Here is a 23,602-nt window from a genome sequence, read left to right as displayed (position 1 = left end):
ATTTATTTATTTATACTTGGTCAATTTTCTGTATGTAGATTCTATTTCAAAAATTTTAAATATGTAAAAATAAATGTTAAAATATAACCTAGATAAAACTAACAAAAATTGAAATGTAAAATTCAATGATCACCTTAAATAGAAGATTGGATACAACAAAAATAACTAGTGCATTGGCAAGTAGATAAGAAGAAATCAAACAAAATGAAAAACTGGGAGAAATCAAGGAAAAGAGGGTAAGAGAGATGAAAGAAAGAATGGGAAAGAGAAGATTCAACATATATCTAACCAGAATTCCAAAATGAAGTTTTAGCAAGAAAGAGAAAGAGCTGAGACTTTTTCAGACTTAAAGAAAGATATCAATCCTCAATCCATAAATATTAATAAATCCAAGTTGATATAGGAAAAAAGAAAACCCAGTTAGATACAAAATAGTGAAATTGCAAGGTATCAAAGACTAATAAGAGATATTAAAAGCATCCAAAGAGAAAGGACAAATTACAAACAAAGTAAAGATAGTAAAACAATTAGAATCAATGGAAGTCAGAATCAATGGAAGTCAGAAGATAGTGAAATACTCAACTGAGGTCAAGTTATTGGCAACCTAAAATTATATACATTCAATAAAACTATCCTCAAGAATAAGAATGTTTGAAACTATTTTAAGAATCAAAATCAGGGATTTTATAATATAATTAGAATAATTGAAATAAAATTCATTAGATGTGCTCAATAGCAGAATGGATATGACATGACAGAGGAAACAGTCAATAAGACTGAAGTTATATCAATAGAAAATTTCCAATGTAAACAATAGATAAAAATTGTCAAAGTTGAACCAGGCCCCAGAGACCTGTGGGACAATACCAAAACGTCTAACATACATGACATTGGAGTCCAAGGAGGAGAGGAGAGAGGATCATGTAGAAAAAAAATCTGAATAAATAATGGCTAGAAACTTCTCAAATTTGGTAATAAGTATAAACTTATGGAGCCATGAAGCCCAACAGACTCCAGACAATGTAGTTGTAAAAGAAACTCATAATCAAACTACTAAAAACCAAAGAGCAGCCAGAGAGAAGTGATACATCATATATAGGAGAACAATGATTCAAGTGATAGCTGATTTTTCCTCACAGGCCATAGATAACAGAAGACAATGAAGCAGTATTAGTAGAGTACTGAAAGAAAGGATCATCAGCATAGAATTCTATTCCAGACAAACATGTCTTTCAGGAATTAAGGAGAAATAAAGACATTCTCAGATGAAGGAAAACTAAGAAAATCTGTTACCAGAATACCTATTCTAAAAGAAATATATGTCTAATGAAGCTTATCAGGTGGAAGGGAAATGGAGAATTTAAAACTTCAATAATGAGTAAAAAACAACTGAAATGGTAGATATACAGGTAAAAATTATTTTAGACTAAAATCATTTTAATAAAATTATTTAATTAGATTTATTAATCTAATTTATTTAATTAGCTAAAATAAAATTCTAATCTAACAATTATTAGATTATTATTAGATTATATAATAATATTTAATCTAATAATAATAGATTGTTATCATATAATCTATTACATAGATTATTTTTATACTCTTAAGTTCCTTAAAGCTTAAGACTATAAAATTTTTATATTCTTAATTTTTATATTTTTATACTTTTAAGTTCCTTAAAATACGTATGATATGTAAAAGCAAAATTTAAAATATGTAACATTTTCTGGTGGGCTTTTTAATGTATGTTGATATAATGCATGATTATTACAGCATAAATGAAGAAGGATAAAAGAACCCATGGGGTAGTGAGCTTTCTTCATTACACTTGAAATGTTAAATGCGTTATTATAACCCCTAGAGCAACCACTAAAAAATTATACAAGATAGAGTTTTTAAAACCTCAACAGATAAATTAAAATGGAATACTAAAAAAATAATTTCTTTTCAATAACCTAAAAGAAGACAGGAAAGGGAAACACAGAGACAAAAACCAGAGGATACAAACAGAAAACAACAAAATGGTAGTTAAATATAAACATATCAATAATTTCATTAAATGTAAATGGCCAAAAAATGCTAATTAAAAGGCAGAGATTGTCAAATCGGATTTTTTTTTTTTTAAAAGACCAAACTGTATGCTTCCCATAAGAAACCCACTTTCAGTATAAGGAGACATAGTTGAATTAAAAGTAAAACATTGGAAAAGTATATACCATGCAAACACTAATTAAAGAAAATGGGAGTGGATTTATTAATATCAGACAAACTAGGAAAACAATTGGATAAAAAGGGACATTATATGATAAAAGGGTCAATTTGTCAAGAAGACATAGCAATCCTAAATGTGTATGTATGTAACAAACAAGCTTCATAGCAAATGAACCAAAATTAATTGAATGGAAAAAAGAAATAGATAAATCCACAAAATTGTTGGAAGATTTCCACAGTCCTTTTTCAGTAATAGATAAAACAAGTAGACAGGAAACAAGCAAGGATGTACAAGGATAAATAACACCAGTGGTCAGAAAACTACTGCCCATCTCAGTCAAATCAAGTCTGCTGTCTTGTGTGTAAGAAGTTTTATTGGAATATAGCCATGCTCATTTGCTTATGTATCATCTCTGGCTGCTTTTGCCCTACAACAGCACTAATAAAAATTTGCAATAGAGTATGTGGACCAAAACTTAAATATTTACTATATAGCCCTTTCCATAAAAAGTTTCCTGACCTCTGAATTAACCAACTCGACCTAGTAGACATTTGTAAAATATACTCCACCCAACAACAGCAGAAAATATATTCTTTTCAAGTAAACATGGAATATTAGCAAAGATAGAGTATATTTTAGAACATAAGACAAATGTTAACAAATTTAAAAGAAGAGAAATCAAAATATGTTCTCTGGTCATAACAGAATTAAACTAGAAATCAACTTTTTAAAAACAGATATGTGGAAGGTCATCAAGGATTTGAAATTTTACAAATACACATTACAATAACCATTTGGACAAACACCATCTCAAGGGGAATTAAAAATAATTTTTAAAAATTTTTTGGTTTTGGCTCCATTGTGTCTTTGTTGCTGCACACAGGCTTTCTCTAGCTGTGGCAATCGGGGTCTACTCTTTGTTGCGGTGCATGGGTCTCATTGTGGTGGCTTCTCTTGTTGCAGAGCATGGGCTGTAGGTGCACGGGCTTCAGTAGTTGCAGCACACAGGCTCAGTAGTTGTGGCACATGGGCCCTAGAGCACATGGGCTTCAGCAGTTGTGGCACGTAGGCTTAGTAGTTGTGGTGCACAGGTTCTAGGGCATGTGGGCTTCAGTAGCTGTGGTACATGGGCTCAGTAGTTGTGGCTCGTGAGCTCTAGACTGCAGGCTCTGTAGTTGTGGTGCACAGGCTTAGTTGCTCTGCGGCATGTGGGATCTCCCCAGACCAGGGCTCAAACCCATATCCCCTGCATTGGCAGACGGATTCTTAACCACTGCACCACCAGAGAAGTCCCCTAAAAATCATTTTAACTAAATAAAAGTAAAACATTAAAACTATATCAAAACTGATGGAAGTGAAAGAAGAAATTGACAAATCCATAATTATAGTTGAAGATAAAATAGACAATTGTATAGAAGAACTGGACAACCAACTGAATCTAATTTATATTTATAGGATAGTCTACCCAACAACAGCAGAATATATATTCTTAGCAAGCGTTCATGGAACATTTACCAAGATAGACCATATACTGAGTCATAAATCAAACCTCAACACATTTAAAAGAATTTAAATCATATAAAGTATGTTCTCTAACTACAGTGGAATTAAACTAAGAGTCAATAACAGAAATATACCTGGAAATACCCCAATTCTTGGAAATTAAACAATTCACTTCTAAGTAATTCATGTGTTAAATAGGACATCTAAGGGAAATTAGAAAATCTTTTTTTTAATTATTTTAATTGAAGTGTAGTAGATTTACAATGTTCTGTTAGTTTCAGGTGTACAGCACAGTGATTCAGATATATATATATACATATATATACATGCATATATGTATATATATATACTCAGTTGTATATATTCAGTTATATACATATTTATTTATATGTATATATTCTTTTTCAGATTCATTTCCATTATAGGTTATTCGAAGATATTGAATATAATTCCCTGTAGATCCTTGTTGTTTGTTTTATATATAGTAGTGTGTGTCTGTTAATATCAAACTCTTAATTTATCCCTCCCTGCCCACTTTCCCCTTTGGTAACCATAAGTTTGTTTTCTATGCCTGTGAGTCTGTTACTGTTTTGTAAATAAGTTCATTTGTCTTATTTTTAAAGAGTCCACATATAAGCAATATCATATAATATTTCTCTTTCTCTATCTTACCTCACTTAATATGATAATCTCTAAGTCCATCCATGTTGCTGCAAATGGAATTATTTCATTCTTTTTTAAGGTGAGTAATATTCCATTGGGTATATATGCCACATCTTCTTTATCCATTCATCTGTTGATGGAGACTTAGGTTGCTTCCATGTCTTGGCTTTAAATAGTGCTGCTATGAACACTGGGGTGCATGTACCTTTTCAAATTATAGTTTTCTCTGGATATATGCCCAGGAGTGGGATTGCTGTATCATACGGTAACTCTATTTTTAGTTTTTTAAGGAACCTCCTTACTGTCCTCCATAGTGGTTGTACCAATTTACATCCCCACCAACAGTGCAGGAGGTTTCCATTTTCTCTACATGCTCTCCAGCATTTATTATTTGTAGACATTTTAATGATGGCCATTCTGACTGGAGTGTTTGATTTACATTTGATTTTCATGTGCCTGTTGGCCATCTCTATATCTTCTTTGGAGAAATGTCTGTTTATGTCTTCTGCCAATTTTTTGATTGGGTTTTTTTTTATTGAGTTGTATGAGCTATTTTTATATTTTGCAGACAAATCCCTTGTCAGTCAGATTGTTTGCAAATATTTTCTCCTATTTAATAGGTTGTCTTTTTGTTTTGTTTATGGTTTCCTTTCCTGTGCAAAAGCTTTTACATTTAATTAGGTCCCACTTGTTTATTTTTGCTTTTATTTCCATTATTCTAGGAGATAGACCCCAAATAATATTCCTGTGATTTATCTTGAAGAGTGTTCTCCCTATGTTTTCCTCTAGGAGTTTTATAGTATCTGCTCTTACATTTAGGTCTTTAATCTATTTTGAGTTTATTTTTGTGTATGGTGTTAGGGAGTGTTCTAATTTCATTCTTTTACATGTAGCTGTCCAGTTTTCCCAGCACCACTTATTGAAGAGACTATCTTTTCTCCATTGTATATTCTTGCCTCTTTTGTAGTGGATTAATTGACCATAAGTGCGTTTAGTTCTGGGCTTTCTATGCTGTTCCATTGATCTATGTGTCTGTTTTCTGCCAGTACAATACTGTTCTTATCACTGTAGCTTTGTAGTATAGTCTGAAGTCAGGGAACCTGATTCCTATAGCTCTGTTCTTTCTCAATATTGTTTTGGTTTTGGGGGGTCTTTTGTGTTTCCATAGAAGTTCTAAAATTCTTTGTTCTAGTTCTGTGAAAAATGCCATTGGTAATTTGACAGGCATTGCATAGAATCTGTAGATTGCCTTGCATAGTATTGTCATTTTAACAACATTAATTCTTCCACTCCAAGCACATGTTATATATTTCCATTTATTTGTGTCCTCTTTAATGTCTTTCATCAGTGTCTTTTTTTTTAACATCTTTATTGGAGTATAATTGCTTTACAATGGTGTGTTAGTTTCTGCTTTATAACAAAGTGAATCAGCTATACATATACATATATCCCCATATCTCCTCCCTCTTGTGTGTCCCTCCCATCCTACCTATCCCACCCTTCTAGCTGGTCAGAAAGCACCAAGCTTATCTCCCTGTGCTATGTGGCTGCTTCCCACTAACTATCTATTTTACATTTGGTAGTATATATAAGTCCATGTGACTCTCTCACTTCGTCCCAGCTTACCCATCCCCCTCTCCATGTCCTCAAGTCCATTCTCTACGTCTGTGCCTTTATTCCTGTTCTGCTCTGATGTTCTTCAGAACCTTTTTTTTTTTTTTAGATTCCATATATATGTGTTAGCATACAGTATTTGTTTTTCTCTCTCTGACTTACTTCACTATGTATGACAATCTCTAGGTCCATCCACCTCACTGCAAATAACTCAATTTCCTTTCTTTTTATGGCTGAGTAATATTCCATTCTATATATGAGCCACATCTCCTTTATCCATTCATCTGTCGGTGGACACTTAGGTTGCTTCCATGTTCTGGCTATTGTAAATAGAGCTGCAATGAACACTGTGGTACATGACTCTTTTTCAATTATGGTGTTCTCAGGATACATGCCCAGTAGTGGGATTACTGGGTCGTATGGTAATTCTATTTTTATTATCCTAAGGAACCTCTACACTGTTCTCCATAGTGGCTGTATCAATTTACCTTCCCACCAACATTGCCAGAGGGTTCCCTTTTCTCCACACCCTCTCCAGCATTTACTGTTTGTAGATTTTTTGATGATAGCCATTCTGACTGGTGTGAGGTGATACCTCATGTTAGTTTTAATTTGCATTTCTCTAATGATTAATGATGTTGAGCATCCTTTCATGTGTTTGTTGGCAATCTGTATATCTTCTTTGGAGAAATGTCTACTTAGGTCTTCTGCCCATTTTTGGTTTGGGTGGTTTGTTTTTTTGATATTGAGCTGCATGAGCTGCTTGTAAATTTTGGACATTAATCTTTTGTCAGTGGCTTCATTTGCAAATATTTTCTCCCATGCTGGGGGTTGTCTTTTCATCTTATTTATGGTTTCCTTTTCCTTTGCTGTGCAAAAGCTTTGAAGTTTCATTAGGTCCCATTTGTTTATTTTTGTTTTTATTTCCATTTCTCTAGGAGGTGAATCAAACAGGATTTTGCTGTGATTTATGTCACAGAGTGTTCTGCCTATGTTTTCCTCTAACAGTTTGATAGTTTCTAGCCTTACATTTAGGTCTTTAACCCATTTTGAGTTTATATTTGTGTATGGTGTTAAGGAGTGTTCTAATTTCATTTTTTCACATGTAGATGTCCAGTTTTACCAGCACCACTCATTGAAGAGGTTGTTTTTTCTCTATTGTATATTCTTGCCTCCTTTATCAAAAATAAGTTGACCATATGAGCATGGGTTTATCTCTGGGCTTTTTATTCTGTTCCATTGATCTATATTTCTGTTTTTCTGCCAGTACCATACTGTCTTGATTACTGTAGCTTTGTAGTATAGTCTAAAGTCTGGGAGCCTGATTCCTACAGCTCTGTGTTTCTTTCTCAAGATTGCTTTGGCTATTCAGGGTCTTTCATGTTTCCATACAAATTGTGAAACTTTTTGTCTTAGTTCTGTGAAAAATGCCATTGGTAGTTTGATAGGGATTGTATTGAATCTGTAGAATGCTTTGGGTAGTATTGTCACTTTTACAGTGTTGATTTTTCCAATCCAAGAACATGGTATATCTCTCCATCTGTTTGTATCATCTTGAATTTCTTTCATCAGTGTCATAGTTTTCTGCATACAGGTCTTTTGTCTCCTTAGGTAGGTTTATTCCCAGGTGTTATATTCTTTTTGTTGCAGTGGTAAATGGGAGAGTTTCCTTAATTTCTCTTTCAGATTTTTCATCATTAGTGTATAGGAATGCAAGAGAGTTATGTGCATTAATTTTGTATCCTGCTACTTTACCAAATTCATTTTTTAGCTCTAGTAGTTTTCAGATAGCATCTTTAAGATTCTCTATGTATAGTATCATGTCATCTGCAAGCAGTGACAGCGTTACTTCTTCTTTTCCAATTTGGATAACTTTTATTTCTTTTTCTTCTCTAATTGCTGTGGCTAAAACTTCCAAAACTATGTTGAATAATAGTAGTGAGAGTGGAAAACCTCGTCTTGTTCCTGATCTTAGAGGAAATGGTTTCAGGTTTCACCACTGAGAACGATTTTGGTTTTGTGTTTTTCATATATGGCCTTTGTTATGTTGAGGTATGTTCCCTCTATGCCTACTTTCTGGAGGGTTTTTATCATAAATGGGTGTTGAATTTTGTTGAAGGATTTTTCTGCATCTATTGAGATGATCATGTAGTTTTTCTCCTTCAATTTGTTAATATGGTTTGTCCCATTTTTGATTTGTGTATATGGAAGAATCCTTGCATTCCTGGGGTAAACCCCACTTGATCATGGTGTATGATCCTTTTAATGTGCTGTTGGATTCTGTTTGCTAGTATTTTGTTGAGGATTTTTGCATCTATGTTCATCAGTGATATTAGCCTGTAATTTTCATTTATTGTGATATCTTTTTCTGTTTTTGGCATCAGGGTGATGGTGGCCTCATCAAATGAGTTTGGAAGAGTTCCTTCCTCTGCTATCTTTTGGAAGAGTTTGAGAAGGAAAGATGTTAGCTCTTCTCAAAATGTTTGATAGAATTCTCCTGTGAAGCCATCTGGTCCTGGGCTTGTGTTTGTTTGAAGATTTTTAATCACAGTCTCAATTTCAGTGCTTATGATTGGTCTGCTTATAATTTCTATTTCTTCCTGGTTCAGTCTCGGAAGGTTGTGCTTTTCTAATAATTTGTCCGTTTCTTCCAGGTTGTCCATTTTATTGGCATATAGTTACTTGTAGTAATCTCTCATGATCCTTTGTATTTCTGCAGTGTCAGTTGTTACTTCTCCTTTTTCATATCTAAATCTATTGATTTGAGTCTTCTTCCTTTTTTTCTTGATGAGTCTAGCTAATGGTTTATCAATTTTGTTTATCTTCTATGTTTTTAGTTTTATTGATCTTTGCTATCATTCCCTTCATTTCTTTTTCATTTTTTTCTGATCTGATCTTTATGATTTCTTTCCTTCGGCTAACTTTGGTTTTTTTTTTGTTCTTCTTACTCTAATTGCTTTAGGTGTATGGTTACGTTGTTTATTTGAGTTGTTTCTTGTTTCTTGAGGTAAGATTGTATTGTTATAAACTTCCATCTTAGAATTGCTTTTGCTTCATCCCATAAGTTTTGGGTCATCTTGTTTTCATTGTCATTTGTTTCTAGGTATTTTTTGATTTCCTCTTTGATTTCTTCAGTGATCTCTCAGTTATTGAGTAGTGTATTTTGTAGCCTCCATGTGTTTCTATTTTTTTAAGATTTTTTTCCTGTAATTGATAGCTACTTTCATAGCGTTGTGGTAGGAAAAGATACTTGATAAAATTTCAATTTTCTTAAATTTACCGAGGCTTGATTTGTGACCCAAGATATGATCTATCCTGGAGAATATTCCATGAGCACTTGAGAAAAATGTGTATTCTGTTGTTTTTGGATGGAATGTCCTATAAATATCAGTTAAGTCCATCTTGTTTAATGTATCATTTAAAGCTTGTCTTTCCTTATTTATTTTCATTTTGGATGATCTATACATTGGTGAAAGTGGAGTGTTAAAGTCCCCTACTATGATTCTGTTACTGTTGATTTCCCCTTTAATGGCTGTTAACATTTGCCTTATGTATTGAGGTGCTCCTATGTTGGGTGCATAAATATTTACAATTGTTACATCTTTTTCCTGGATTGATCCCTTGATCATTATGTAGTGTCCTTCCTTGTCTCTTGTAATAGTCTTTATTTTAAAGTCTATTTTGTCTGATATGAGAATTGCTACTCCAGCTTTCTTTTGATTTCCATTTGCATGGAATATCTTTTCCCATCCCCTCACATTCAGTCTGTATGTGTCCCTATGTCTGAAGTGGGTCTCTTGTAGACAGCATATATACAGGTCTTGTTTTTGTATCATTTCAGCCAGTCGATGTATTTTGGTGGGAGCATTTAATCCATTTACATTTAAGGTAGATATCAATATGTACACTCCTATTCCCATTTTCTTAATTGTTTTGGGTTTGTTATTGTAGGTCTTTTCCTTCTCTTGTGTTTCCTGCCTAGAGAATTTCCTTTAGCATTTGTTGTAAAGCTGGTTTGGTGGTGCTGAAATCTCTTAGCTTTTGCTTGTCTGTAAAGGTTTTAATTTCTCCATCAAATCTGCATGAGATCCTTGCTGGGTAGAGTAATCTTGGTTGAAAGGTTTCCCTTTCATCACTTTAAATATGTCCTGCCACTCCCTTGTGGCTTTCAGAGTTCCTGCTGAAAGATCAGCTGTTAACCTTATGGGAATTCCCTTGTGTGTTATTTGTTTTTTTTCCCTTACTGCTTTTCATATTTTTTCTTTGTATTTAATTTTTGATAGTTTGATTAATATGTGTCTTGGCGTGTTTCTCCTTGGATTTCTCCTCTATGGGACTCTGTGTGCTTCCTGTACTTGATTGATTATTCCTGTTCTCATATAAGGGAAATTTTCAACTATAATCTCTTCAAATATTTTCTCAGTCCTTTTCTTTTTCTCTTTTTCTTCTGGGACCCCCATAATTCGAATATTGGTGTGTTTAATGTTGTCCCAGAGGTCTCTAAGACTGTCCTCAATTCTTCTCATTCTTTTTTCTTTATTCTGCTCTGCTGTAGTTATTTCCACTCTTTTATCTTCCAGGTCACTTATCCATTCTTCTGCCTCAGTTATTCTACTATTGATTCCTTCTAAAGAATTTTTTATTTCATTTATTGTGTTGTTCATCATTGTTTGTTTGCCCTTTAGTTCCTCTAGATCCTTGTTAAACGTTTCTTGTATTTTCTCCTTTCTATTTCCAAGATTGTGGATCATCATTACTATCATTACTCTGAAATCTTTTTCAGGTAGACTGCCTATTTCCTCTTCAGTTGTTTGGTCTAGTCAGTTTTTACCTTGCTCCTTCATCTGCTGTGTGTTTCTCTGTCTTCTCATTTTGCTTAACTTACTGTGTTTGGGGTCTCCTTTTCACAGGCTGCAGGTTTGTAGTTCCCGTTGTTTTTGGTGTCTGCCCCCAGTGGCTAAGGTTGGTTCAGTTCAGTTGTGTAGGCTTCCTAGTGGAGGGGACTAATGCCTGTGTTCTTGTGGATGAGCCTGGGTCTTGTTTTTCTGGTGGGCAGGACCACGTCTGGTGGTGTGATTTGGGGTGTCTATGACATTATTATGATTTAAAGCAACCTCTCTGCTAATGGGTGGGGTTGTGTTCCTGTCTTGCTAGTTGTTTGGCATAGGTTTTCTGGTACTGTAGCTTGCTGGTCGTTGAGTTTAACTGGCTCTTAGCATTGAGATGGAGATCTCTGGGAGAGTTTTTGCCATTTGATATTACATGGAGCTGGGAGGTCTCTGGTGGACCAAGGTCCTGAACTCAGCTCTCCCACCTCAGAGACATAGGCCTGATACTGGCCAGAGCATCAAGACCCTGTCAACCACATGGCTTTTGGGAAATCTGCGGTCTTCTGCCAGCATTCAGTAGGTGTTCTGTAGGAGTTGTTCCACGTGTCGATGTATTTCTGATGTATTTGTGGGTGGAAGGTGATCTCCACGTCTTACTCCTCCACCATCTCGAAGGTCTCTTCATCACTGTCTTTAGATATTCTTTTAACTGAATGAAAGTGAGGATATAAGATGTCAAATTTTATGGAGTTCTGCTAAAGCAGTGCCTAAAATGGAATTTATAGGATTAAATGCTTATATTAGAATTTTCCACTTCTGCACAAGATAGAATAAAAAATAGGATATATATATTTATGTTCCAGCATGAAACAACAGCAGAAAATAGTATGAAACCATGCTTTATATATTCAAAAACATTGGAAATCAAGATAAGCCCTGCAATTGCCCCTGCTTAATGTCTTGAGAAAGTTCCCAGACCAGGGAATGTTGACATAGGAGACTGAGACAGAGTCCAGCAGATTCACTTAGTTGAGGAAGTGGAACTCATAGTCAGGGGAGGGAAGGTGGCTGGAGCTTGCAAAGCAGAATAGTAACGATAAGAGAGCTGCACACAGAATTCTAGAGATTTTCCAAGGACTCCCCTCATGTATTCAGCAGTGTATCAATCAGTCTATATTTGTGGGGAAACTATCCAATCCTGGGGAAAAAACTGAATGGAAGGACTAGGGAATTGAATTTATAACTCACACAGGGATGGGAACAGTACCTGTTCTAACCAGCCAGACTGAAAACACACATAACAATTCATGGGGGATTGAGTAGAGTGCTCCTAAGCGTCTTGCCTCACTACTGAGAATAATTATCACTAGACAAAGTGCTTCTCTGGTCTCATCTAACAAATCTTAAAAAAAAAAACTCAAAAGTATCCAGCTGTTTTAAAGTAATTTAAGACATCTCAGAACAAAACTCAAGAATATTTTAAAAAAATATTCAGCACCCAACAAGGTAATAGTCACAATTTCTGTCATTCAATCAAAAATACCAAGCATACAAAGAACAAGAAAATATGATCCATATTGAAGAGAAAAATTAACTTATCAAAATTGAACCCAAACTGACACAGATGTTAGAATTAGCAGACAAAGATATTAAAAGAGATACCTATGTTTCACATATTCAAAAGCTAGAGAGGAAAAAAGCATGTAAAGTAGAGATAGGAAGATATTTTATATTTAAGAAAATACCCAAATCAAACTTCGAGAGATGAAAACTTCTATGACTGAGATTTTTAAAAAGGACATTGGATGTGATTACCAGCAGGCATTATAGAAGAAAGGATTAGTGAACATCAAAACAGCAGTAGAAATTATTCAAAATGATATACAGAGAATACAAGACCAAAAATAAATAAATAAAATAAAAAGAACCTCACAGTGATTGTGAAACTTCATGCAGCCTAACATGGATGTACTTGGAATTCTTGAAGGAGGAAGGAAGCACAAAAATATTTTTTGAAAAATTAATGGCCAGAATGATCCAAATTTGATTAAAGCTGAAACCTAAAGATCTAAAATGCTCAGTGAACCCCAAGCATGTGAAATATGAAGAAAACTATACCAAGACACATAATCAAATTACTCAGAGCTAATGATAAAGAGAAAAATCTTAAAAGCAGTCAGAAGAATAAAATATTTTATATACAAAGGAACAAAGATAAGTATGACATCAAATTTCTCATTGGAAACAATGCAGGTGAAAAGACAGTGGAGCAACCTCTTTCAAATATAGAATTCTAAAGCCATGAAAATATCTTTCAAAAATGAAGTGAAAATACTTTTTCAGATGTACTAAAGTTGGGCTAATTCATCATTAGCACACCCACAAAGAAGAAATGTGCTAAAGCAAGCCCTTTGTGTCGAAGGAAAATGATACCAGATGGAACTGTGGACCTACACAAAGAAGTGAAAATCACCACAAATGGTATCTACAAGATTACATTTATAATATTTCTTCTTATTATTTAACCAGGGAATAATAACTTGACCACCAGGGAATAATAACTTGACCACCAGGGATAATAACTTGACCACCAGGGAAGTCCCTAAAGATGTATATTATCAGCACTACAGTGACCAATAAAATGACAAAATTAAAAATTATGCTATGTGATCATAAAAAATATTCAGTTAATCTCAAACAAGAGCTAAAAGAATAAAAAGAAAAGCTGGGACAGGTAGAAAACAAAAAAGATAATAGAGTTAAACCTAACCATATAAATAATCAATTAAATGGAAATGATCCAGGGACTTCCCTGATGGTCCAGTGGCTAAGACGCCATGCTCCCAATGCAGGGGGCCTGGGTTTGATCCCTGGTCAGGGAACTAGATCCCACATGCCGCAAATAAGAGTTTGCATGCTGCAACTAAAAATCCTGCATGCCACAATGAGCATACTGCACACAGCAATGATGATCCCACATGCTGCAACTAAGACCCAACACAGACAAATAAATAAATAAATATTTTTAAAATAAATAAGTGTAAATGATCCAAACATTATAATTAAAAGTCAGAGATTATCAGAGCAAAAAGATCAAGACCCAACTATATGGTGCCTACAAGAAACATACTTTATATATGAAGGCAAAACTAGCATAAAATAAAAAGGTAAGAGTAGCTTCAAGATGGTGGAAGAGTAACATGTGGAGATCACCTTCCTGCCTACAAATACGTCAGAAATACATCTACATATGGAACAACTCCTATAGAACACCTACTGAATGCTAGCAGAAGACCTCAGACCTCCCAAAAAGCAAGAAACTCCCCACGTACATGGGTAGGGCAAAAGAAAAAAGAAAAAACAGAGACAAAAGAATAGAGCTGGAACCTGCACCAGTGGGAAGGAGCTGTGAAGGAGGAAAGGTTTCCACACACTAGTAAGCCCCTTCGCTGGCAGAAACAGTGGTGGTGGGGGAAGCTTGAGAGCCACAGAGGAGAGTGCAGCAACAGGGGTGCAGAGGGCAAAGTGGAGAGATTCCTGCACAGAGGATCAGTGCTGACCAGCACTCACCAGCCCAAGAGGCTTGTCTACTCAACCGCTAGGTCGGGTGGGGGCTGAGAGCTCAGGCTCCGGCTTCAGGGGTCAGATCCCAGGGAGAAGACTGGGGTTGGCTGCGTGAACACAGCCTGAAAGGGGCTAGTGCACCGCAGCTAGCTGGGAGGGAGTCCTGGAAAAAGTCTGGAACTACTGAAGAGGCAAGAGACTTTTTTTGGCTATTTGTTTTGTGGTGCATGAGGAGACGGGATTAAGAGCACCACCTAAACAAGCTCCGGAGACGGGCACAAGCTGTGGCTATCAGGGCGGACCCCAGAGATGGGCATGAGATTCTAAGGCTCCTACTGCAGCCACCAAGAAGCCTGTGTGCAAGCACAGGTCACAGTCCACACCTCCCCTCCCAGGAGCCTGTGCAGCCTGCCACTGCCAGGGTCCCATGAGCCAGGGACAACTTCCCCAGGAGAACACACGGGGCACCTCAGGAAGTTGCAACGTCACGCCAGCCTCTGCCACCGCAGGCTCACCCCACATTCCGTACCCCTCCCTCCCCTTGACCTAAGTGAGCCAGAGCCCCCTAATCAGCTGCTCCTTTAACCCCGTCCTGTCTGAGCGGGAACAGACACCCTCAGGCGACCTACACGCAGAGATAGGGCCAATTCCACAACTGAAACCCAGGAGCCGTGCGAACAAAGAAGAGAAAGGGAAATTTCTCCCAGAAGCCTCAGGAGCAACAGATTAAATCTCCACAATCAACTTGATGTACCCTGCATCTGCAGAATACCTGAATAGACAACGAATCTTCACAAATTGAGGTGATGGACTTTGGGAGCAATGATATATATATTTTTTCCTTTATCTCTTTTTGTGAGTGTGTATGTGTATACTTCTGTGTATGTTTTTGTCTGTATAGCTTTACTTTTACCATTTGTCCTAGAGTTCTGTCTGTCCATTTTTGTTCTTGTTGTTGTTTTTCTTTTAGTATAGTTTTTAGCACTTGTTATCATTGGTGGATTTGTTTTTTGGTTTGGTACCTCTCTTCTTTCTTTCTTTCTTTTTTAAAAATTTAAAATTTTTTTATTTTTAATTTTAATAACTTTATTTTCTTTTTCTTTTTTTTTTCTCCCTTTTATTCTGAGCCATGTGGATGACAGGGTCTTGGTGCTCTGGCCAGGCATCAGGCCTCTGCCTCTAAGGTGGGAGAGCCGAGTTCAGGACATTGGACCATCAGAGACCTCCCAGCTCAATGTAATATCAAACAGTGAAAATCTCCCAGAGATCTCCATCTAAACGCCAAGACCCAGATCCATTCAACAACCAGCAAGCCACAGTGCTGGACACCCTATGCCAAACAACTAGCAAGACAGGAACACAACCCCACCCATTAGGACAGAGACTGCCTAAAATCATAATAAGGTCACAGACACCCCAAAACACACCACTGGATGTGGACCTGCCCACCAGAAAAACAAGATCCAGCCTCATCCACCAGAACACAGGCACTAGTCCCCTCCACCAGGAAGCATACACAACCCACTGAAACAACCTTAGTCACTGGAGACAGACACCAAAAACAATGGGAACTATGAACCTGCAGCCTGTGAAAAGGAGACCCCCAAATACAGTAAGTTAAGAAAAATGAGAAGACAGAGAAACACAAAGCAGATGAAGGAACAAGATAAAAACCCACCAGACCAAACAACTGAAGAGGAAATAGGCAGTCTACCTGAAAAAGAATTCAGAGTAATGATAGTAATGATGATCCACAATCTTGGAAATAGAATGGAGAAAATACAAGAAACGTTTAACAAGGACCTAGAACAACTAAAGAGCAAACAATGATGACAAACACAATAAATGAAATTTAAAATTCTCTAGAAGGAAGTAATAACAGAATAACTGAGGCAGAAGAACGGAAAAGTGACCTGGAAGATACAATAGTGGCAATAACTACTACAGAGCAGAATAAAGAAAAAAGAATGAAAAGAATTGAGGGATAATCTCAGAGACCTCTGGGACAACATTAAACACACCAAGATCCTAATTATAGGGGTCCCAGAAGAAGAAGAGAAAAAGAAAGGGTATGAGAAAATATTTGAAAAGATTATGGTTGAAAATTTCCCTCATATGGGAAAGGAAATAGTCAATCAAGTCCAGGAAGTGCACAGAGCCCCATACAGGAGAAATCCAAGGAGAAACACGCCAAGACATATTAAACTATCAAAACTTAAATAGAAAGAAAAAATATTAAAAGCAGCAAGGGAAAAATGACAAATAACATACAAGGGAATCCTCATAAGGTTAACAGCTGATCTTTCAGCAGGAACTTTGAAAGCCACAAGGGAGTGGCAGGACATATTTAAAGTGATGAAACGGAAAACCTACGACCAAGATTACTCTACCCAGCAAGGATCTCACTCAGATTTGACAGGAAATTAAAACCTTTACAGACAAGCAAAAGCTAAGAGAATTCAGCACCACCAAAACAGCTTTACAACAAATGCTAAAGGAACTGCTCTAGGCAGGAAACGCAAGAGAAAGAAAAGACCTACAATAACAAACCCAAAACAATTAAGAAAATGGTAATAGGAACATACATATCGATAATTACCTTAAATATAAATGATTAAATGCTCCAACCAAAATACATCGACTGGCTGAAATGATACAAAAACAAGGCCCGTATATATGCTGTCTAAAAGAGACCCACTTCAGACCTAGGGACACGTACAGACTGAAAGTGAGGGAAATGGAAAAGATATTCCATGCAAACGGAAACCAAAAGAAATTTGGAGTAACAATTCTCATATCAGACAAAATAGACTTTAAAATAACGATTATTACAAGAGACAAGGAAGGACACTATATAATGATTAAGGGATCAATCCAAGAAGAAGATATAACAATTGTAAATATTTATGCACCCAACATAGGGGCACCTCAATACATAAGGCAAATACTAACAGCCATAAAAGGGGAAATCGACAGTAACACAATCATAGTAGGGGACTTTAACACCCCACTTTCACCAATGGATAGATCATCCAAAATGAAAATAAATAAGGAAAGACAAGCTTTAAATGATACATTAAACAAGATGGACTTAACTGATATTTATAGGACATTCCATCCAAAAACAACAGAATACACATTTTTCTCAAGTGCTCATGGAACATTCTCCAGGATAGATCATACCTTGGGTCACAAATCAAGCCTCGGTAAATTTAAGAAAATTGAAATCGTATTAAGTATCCTTTCCAACCACAACGCTATGAAGCTAGATATCAATTACAGGAAAAAATCTTTAAAAAATACAAACACATGGAGGCTAAACAATACACTACTCAATAACCGGCAGATCACTGAAGGAATCAAAGAGGAAATCAAAAAATACCTAGAAACAAATGACAATGAAAACACGACCACCCAAAACCTATGGGATGCAGTTCTAAGAGGGGAGTTTTTGCAATACAATCCTACCTTAAGAAACATCTCAAATAAACAGCCTAACCTACACTTATAACAATTAGAGAAAAAAGAACAAAAACACCCCAAAGTTAGCAGAAGGAAAGGAATCATAAAGATCAGATCAGAAAAAAATGAAAAAGAAATGAAGGAACCAATAATGAAGATCAATAAAACTAGGAGATGGTTCTTTGAGAAGATATACAAAATTGATAAACCATTAGCCAGACTCATCAAGAAAAAAACGGAGAAGACTCAAATCAACAGAATTAGAAATGATAAAGGAGAAGTAACAGCTGATACTGCAGAAGTACAAAGGATCATGAGAGATTGCTACAAGTAACTCTGTGCCAATAAAATGGACAACCTGGAAGAAATGGACAAATTCTTAGAAAAGCACAACCTTCCAAGACTGAACCAGGAAGAAATAAAAAATATAAACAGACCCATCACAAGCACTGAAATTAAAACTGTGATTAAAAATCTTCGAACAAACAAAAGCCCAGGACCAGATGGCTTCACCGGTGAATTCTATGAAACATTTAAAGACGAGCTAACACCTATCCTTCTCAATCTCTTCCAAATTATACAGAGGGGGGAACATTCCCAAACTCATTCTACGAGGCCTCCATCATCCTGTTACCAGAACCAGACAAAGATGTCACAAAGAAAGGAAACTACAGGCCAATATCACTGATCAACATAGATGCAAAAATCCTCAACAAAATACTAGCAACCACAATCCAACAGCACATTAAAAGGATCATACACCATGATCAAGTGGGGTTTATCCCAGGAATGCAACGATTCTTCAGTATACACAAATCAATCAATGTGATACACCATATTCACAAATTGAAGAATAAAAACCATATGATCATTTCAATAGATGCAGAAAAAGCCTTTGACAAAATTCAGCACCCATTTATATTAAAAACCCTCCAGAAAGTAGGCATAGAGGGAACTTACCTCAACATAATAAAGGCCATATATGACAAACCCACAGCCAACATCGTCCTCAATGGTGAAAAACTGAAACCATTTCCACTAAGATCAGGAATAAGACAAGGTTCCCCACTCTCGCCACTGTTATTCAACATTGTTTTGGAAGTTTTAACCACAGCAATCAGAGAAGAAAAAGAAGGAATCTAAATCAGAAAAGAAGTAAAACTGTCACTGTTTGCAGATGACATGATACTCTACATAGAGAGTCCTAAAAATGCTATCAGAAAACTAGCAGAGCTAATCAATGAATTTGGTAAAGTAGCAGGATAAAAAATGAATGCACAGAAATCTCTTGCATTCCTATACACTAATGATGAAAAATCTGAAAGAAAAATTAAGGAAACACTCACAGTTACCATTGCAACAAAAAGAATAAAATACCTAGGAATAAAGCTACCTAAAGAGAAAAAAGACCTGTATGCAGAAAACTATAAGACACTGATGAAAGAAATTAAAGATGATACAAACAGATAGCGAGATATACCATGTTCTTGGATTGGAACAATCAACATTGTGAAAGTGACTCTACTACCCAAAGCAATCTACAGATTCAATGCAATCCCTATCAAACTACCAATGGCATTTTTCACAGAACTAGAACAAAAAATTTCACATTTTTTATGGAAACACCAAAGACCCCAAATAACCAAAGCAATCTTGGCAAAGAAAAATGGAGCTGGAGGAATCAGGCTCCCTGACTTCAGATTATATTACAAAGCCACAGTAACCCAGACAGTATGGTACTGGCACAAAACAGAAATATAGATCAGTGGAACAGAATAGAAAGCCCAGAGATAATCTCATTCACATATGGTAACCTTATTTTTGCTAAAGGAGGCTCAAATATACAACGGAGAAGACATCCTCTTCAATAAGTGGTGCTGGGAAAACGGGACAGCTATATGTAAAAGAGTGAAATTAGAACACTCCCTAACACCATACACAAAAATAAACTCAAAATGGATTAAAGACCTAAATGTAAGGCCAGACACTATAAAACTCTTAGAGGAAAACATTGGCAGAACACTTATGACATAAATCACAGCAAGATCCTTTTTGGCCCACCTCCTAGAGTAATGGAAATAAAAGCAAAAATAAACAAATGGGACCTAATGAAACTTAAAAGCTTTTGCACAGCAAAGGAAACCATAAAGAAGACGAAAAGAGAACCCTCAGAATGGGAGAAAATATTTGCAAATGATGCCACTGACAAAAGATTAATGTCCAAAATTTACAAGCAGCTCATGCAGCTCAATATCAAAAAAACAAAGAACCCAATCCAAAAATGGGCAGAAGACCTAAATAGACATTTCTCCAAAGATATACAGATTGCCAACAAACACAAGAAAGAATGCTCAACATCATTAATCATTAGAGAAATGTAAATCAAAACTACAATGAGCTACCACCTCACACCGGTCAGAATGGCCATCATGAAAAAATCTACAAACAATAAATGCTGGAGAGGGTGTGGAGAAAAGGGAACCCTCTTGCACTGTTGGGAATGTAAGTTGATACAGCCACTATGGAGAGCAGTATGGAGGTTCCTTAAAAAACTAAAAATAGAACTACCATATGACCCAGCAATCCCACTTCTAGGCATATACCCTAAGAAAACCATAATTCAAAAAGAGTCATATACCACAATGTTCATTGCCACTCTATTTACAATAGCCAGGAAGCAACCTAAGTGTCCATCGACAGATGAATGGTTAAAGAAGATGTGGCACATATATACAATGGAATATTACTCAGCCATAAAAAGAAATGAAATTGAATTATTTGTAGTGAGGTGGATGGATTTAGAGTCTGTCACAGAGAGTGAAGTAAGTAAAAAAGAAGAAAACAAATACTGTACACTAACACATATATATGGAATTAAAAAAAAAAGGTCATAAAGAATCTAGAGGCAGTACAGGAATAAAGATGCAGACCTACTAGAGAATGGACTTGAGGACCTGGTGAAGGCAAGGGTAAGCTGGGACAAAGTGAGAGAATGGCATGTATATATATATACACTACCATATGTAAAACCGATAGCTAGTGGGAAGAAGCCACATAGCACAGGGAGATCAGCTCAGTGCTTTGTGACCACCTGGAGGGGTGGGATAGGGAGGATCAGAGGGAGGGAGTTGCAAGAGGGAAGAGATATGGGGATATATGTATATGTATAGCTGATTCCCTTTGTTATAAAACAGACACTAGCACACCATTTTAAAACAATTATACTCCAATAAATATGTTAAAATAATAAAAAATTTTTAAAATAATACATAAGTCAATAAAATAAAAGGATAGACAAAAGTATACATGATAACATCATTTAAAAGAAAGCCAGGGTATCTGTATTAATATAAAAGTATATTTCAGAGCAAAGAATATTACCACTGTTAAAGAGGGTCATCTCACAATAGCAATAGTGTCAGTTCATCACAAACACATAAAAATCATAAATGATTATGAACATAATTATAGAGCTTCAAATATATGTAGCAAAAAGTAGAACTTCAAGGATAAACAGATAAAACCACAGTTATAATCAAATGCTTTAATACTTCTTCTTAGTAATGAATTAGAACAAATAGAGAATCAGTAAGTGAGTAGAAGACTTGGACAACACTGTAAACCATCTGGGTCAAATTGAAATTAATAGAACATGTCAAAATACTCAGAAAAACAGCAAAATATGCATTCTTCTCAATTACATATGGAACATTTACCAAGATAGATCATTGTTCTAGGCCATAAAACAAGTCAAGATATGTTTAAAAGTATTCAGATCATACAAGGTTTGTGTTCTCTGACAACAATGGAATTAAATTAGCAACCATGGCAAAAGGATATCTGCAATATCAAAAAAATTAGTAAATTGACACACTTCTAAATAATCAATGAGTCAAAAGACAATTCTTGAATAGTAATTAGAAAGTGTTTTGAACTGAAAGAAAATGATAACAGTACATGTCAAAGTTGGCAGTACGGTACTAAAGTGCTATTTAGATGGAAGTTTATAGTATTACTCCCCTGTATTAGAAAAGGAGATATGTCTCAAATCAATGTTCTCTACTTCCACATTAATAAAATAGCAAAAAGATGCACAAATTAAACCAAAAGTAACAGAAGAAAGGAAATAGAAAAAATCATTGTGTAAATTAATGCCATAGAAAACAGAAACTGCAGAGAAAATCAGGGAAACGAAATGCTGATTATCTGAGATCAACAAAATTGATAACACTTTACCCAGACTGACTAAAGATTCTTTTTTTCATTTGCTGAGGAAATTTATTTATTTGTTTGTTTTTTTGTTTGTTTTATTTGGTTGCACTGAGTCTTAGTTGCAGCTCACAGGCTCCTTTTTTATTTGGGAATTTTATTTTATTTTTTTCTGCAGCAGGTTCTTATTCATTATCTATTTTATACATATTAGTGTATGTATCTCAATCCCAATCTCCCAATCCGTCCCACCACCACCACCCCACCCCCCGCTTTCCCCCTTGGTGTCCATACGTTTGTTCTCTACATCTGTGTCTCTATTTCTGCCTTGCAAAGCAGTTCATCTCTCCCATTTTTCTAGATTCCACATATATGCATTAATATACGATATTTGTTTTTCTGTTTCTGACTTACTTCACTCTGTATGACAGTCTCTAGGTCCATCCACGTCTCTACAAATGATCCAATTTCATTCCTTTTTATGGCTGAGTAATATTCCATTGAATATATGTACCACATCTCCTTTATCCTTTCATCTAGACTGACTAAAGATTTTTTTAAAAGCCACAAATTACCAATATTAGGATTGAGAGAAGTGGACTAACTACCAAGTCTACTGCTATTTTAAGGTAAGAAAAGAATGTTTTTCAGACTATACTACAAAGCTACAGTAATCAAGACAGTATGGTACTGGCACAAAAAAACAGATATGTACATCAATGGAACAGAGTAGAAAGCCCAGAGATAAACCCACACACATATGGTCACCTAATCTATGACAAAGGAGGCAAGAATATACAATGGAAAAAAGACAGTCTCTTCAGTAAGTGATGCTGGGAAAATTGGACAGTTACTTGTAAAAGAATGAAATTAGAACACTCCCTAACACCATACACAAAAATAAACTCAAAATGGATTAATGACCTAAATGTATAGCCAGACACCATAAAACTCCTAGAAAACGTAAGCAGAACACTCTTTGCCATAAATCACAGCAAGATCTTTTTTGACCCATCTCCTAGAATAATGAAAATAAAAACAAAAATAAACAAATGGGACCTAATGAAACTTAAAAGCTTTTGCACAGCAAAGGAAACCACAAACAAGACGAAAAGAAAACACTCTGAATGGTAGAAAATATTTGCAAATGAAGAAACTGACAAGGGATTAATCTCTAAAATATACAAACACCTCAATATCAGAAAAACAAACAACCCGATTAGAAAATGGGCAGAAGACCTAAATATACATTTCTCCAAAGAAGACATACAGATGGCCAAGAGGCACATGAAAAGATGCTCAACATCACTAATTATCAGAGAAGTGCAAAGAAAAACTACAATGAGGTACAAGTCAGAATGGGCATCATCAGAAAATCTACAAACAACAAATGCTGGAGAGGGTGTGGAGAAAAGGGAATTCTCTTGCACTCTTGGTGGGAAAGTAAATTGATACAGCCACTATGGAGAACAGTATGGAGGTTCCTTAAGAAAACTACCATATGACCCAGAAATCCCACTACCGGGCATATACCCTGAGAAAACCA

General features: G+C 35.7%; 1 protein-coding gene across 1 annotated transcript in view; it reads left to right on the top strand.

Moving 5' to 3' along the window:
• CATSPERE (catsper channel auxiliary subunit epsilon) overlaps positions 1-23,602 on the top strand; it is a 249,588-nt gene that overhangs the window by 101,231 nt on the left and 124,755 nt on the right. The window lies entirely within an intron of this gene.

The sequence above is a fragment of the Delphinapterus leucas genome, chromosome 1 (genome assembly GCF_059928025.1).
Source record: "Delphinapterus leucas isolate spDelLeu-1000000601 "Yukka" chromosome 1, BTC_Dleu_Yukka2, whole genome shotgun sequence".
NCBI lineage: Eukaryota > Metazoa > Chordata > Mammalia > Artiodactyla > Monodontidae > Delphinapterus > Delphinapterus leucas.
Note: the sequence above shows the minus strand (reverse complement) of the source record. Positions and strands in the feature narration are given on the sequence as shown.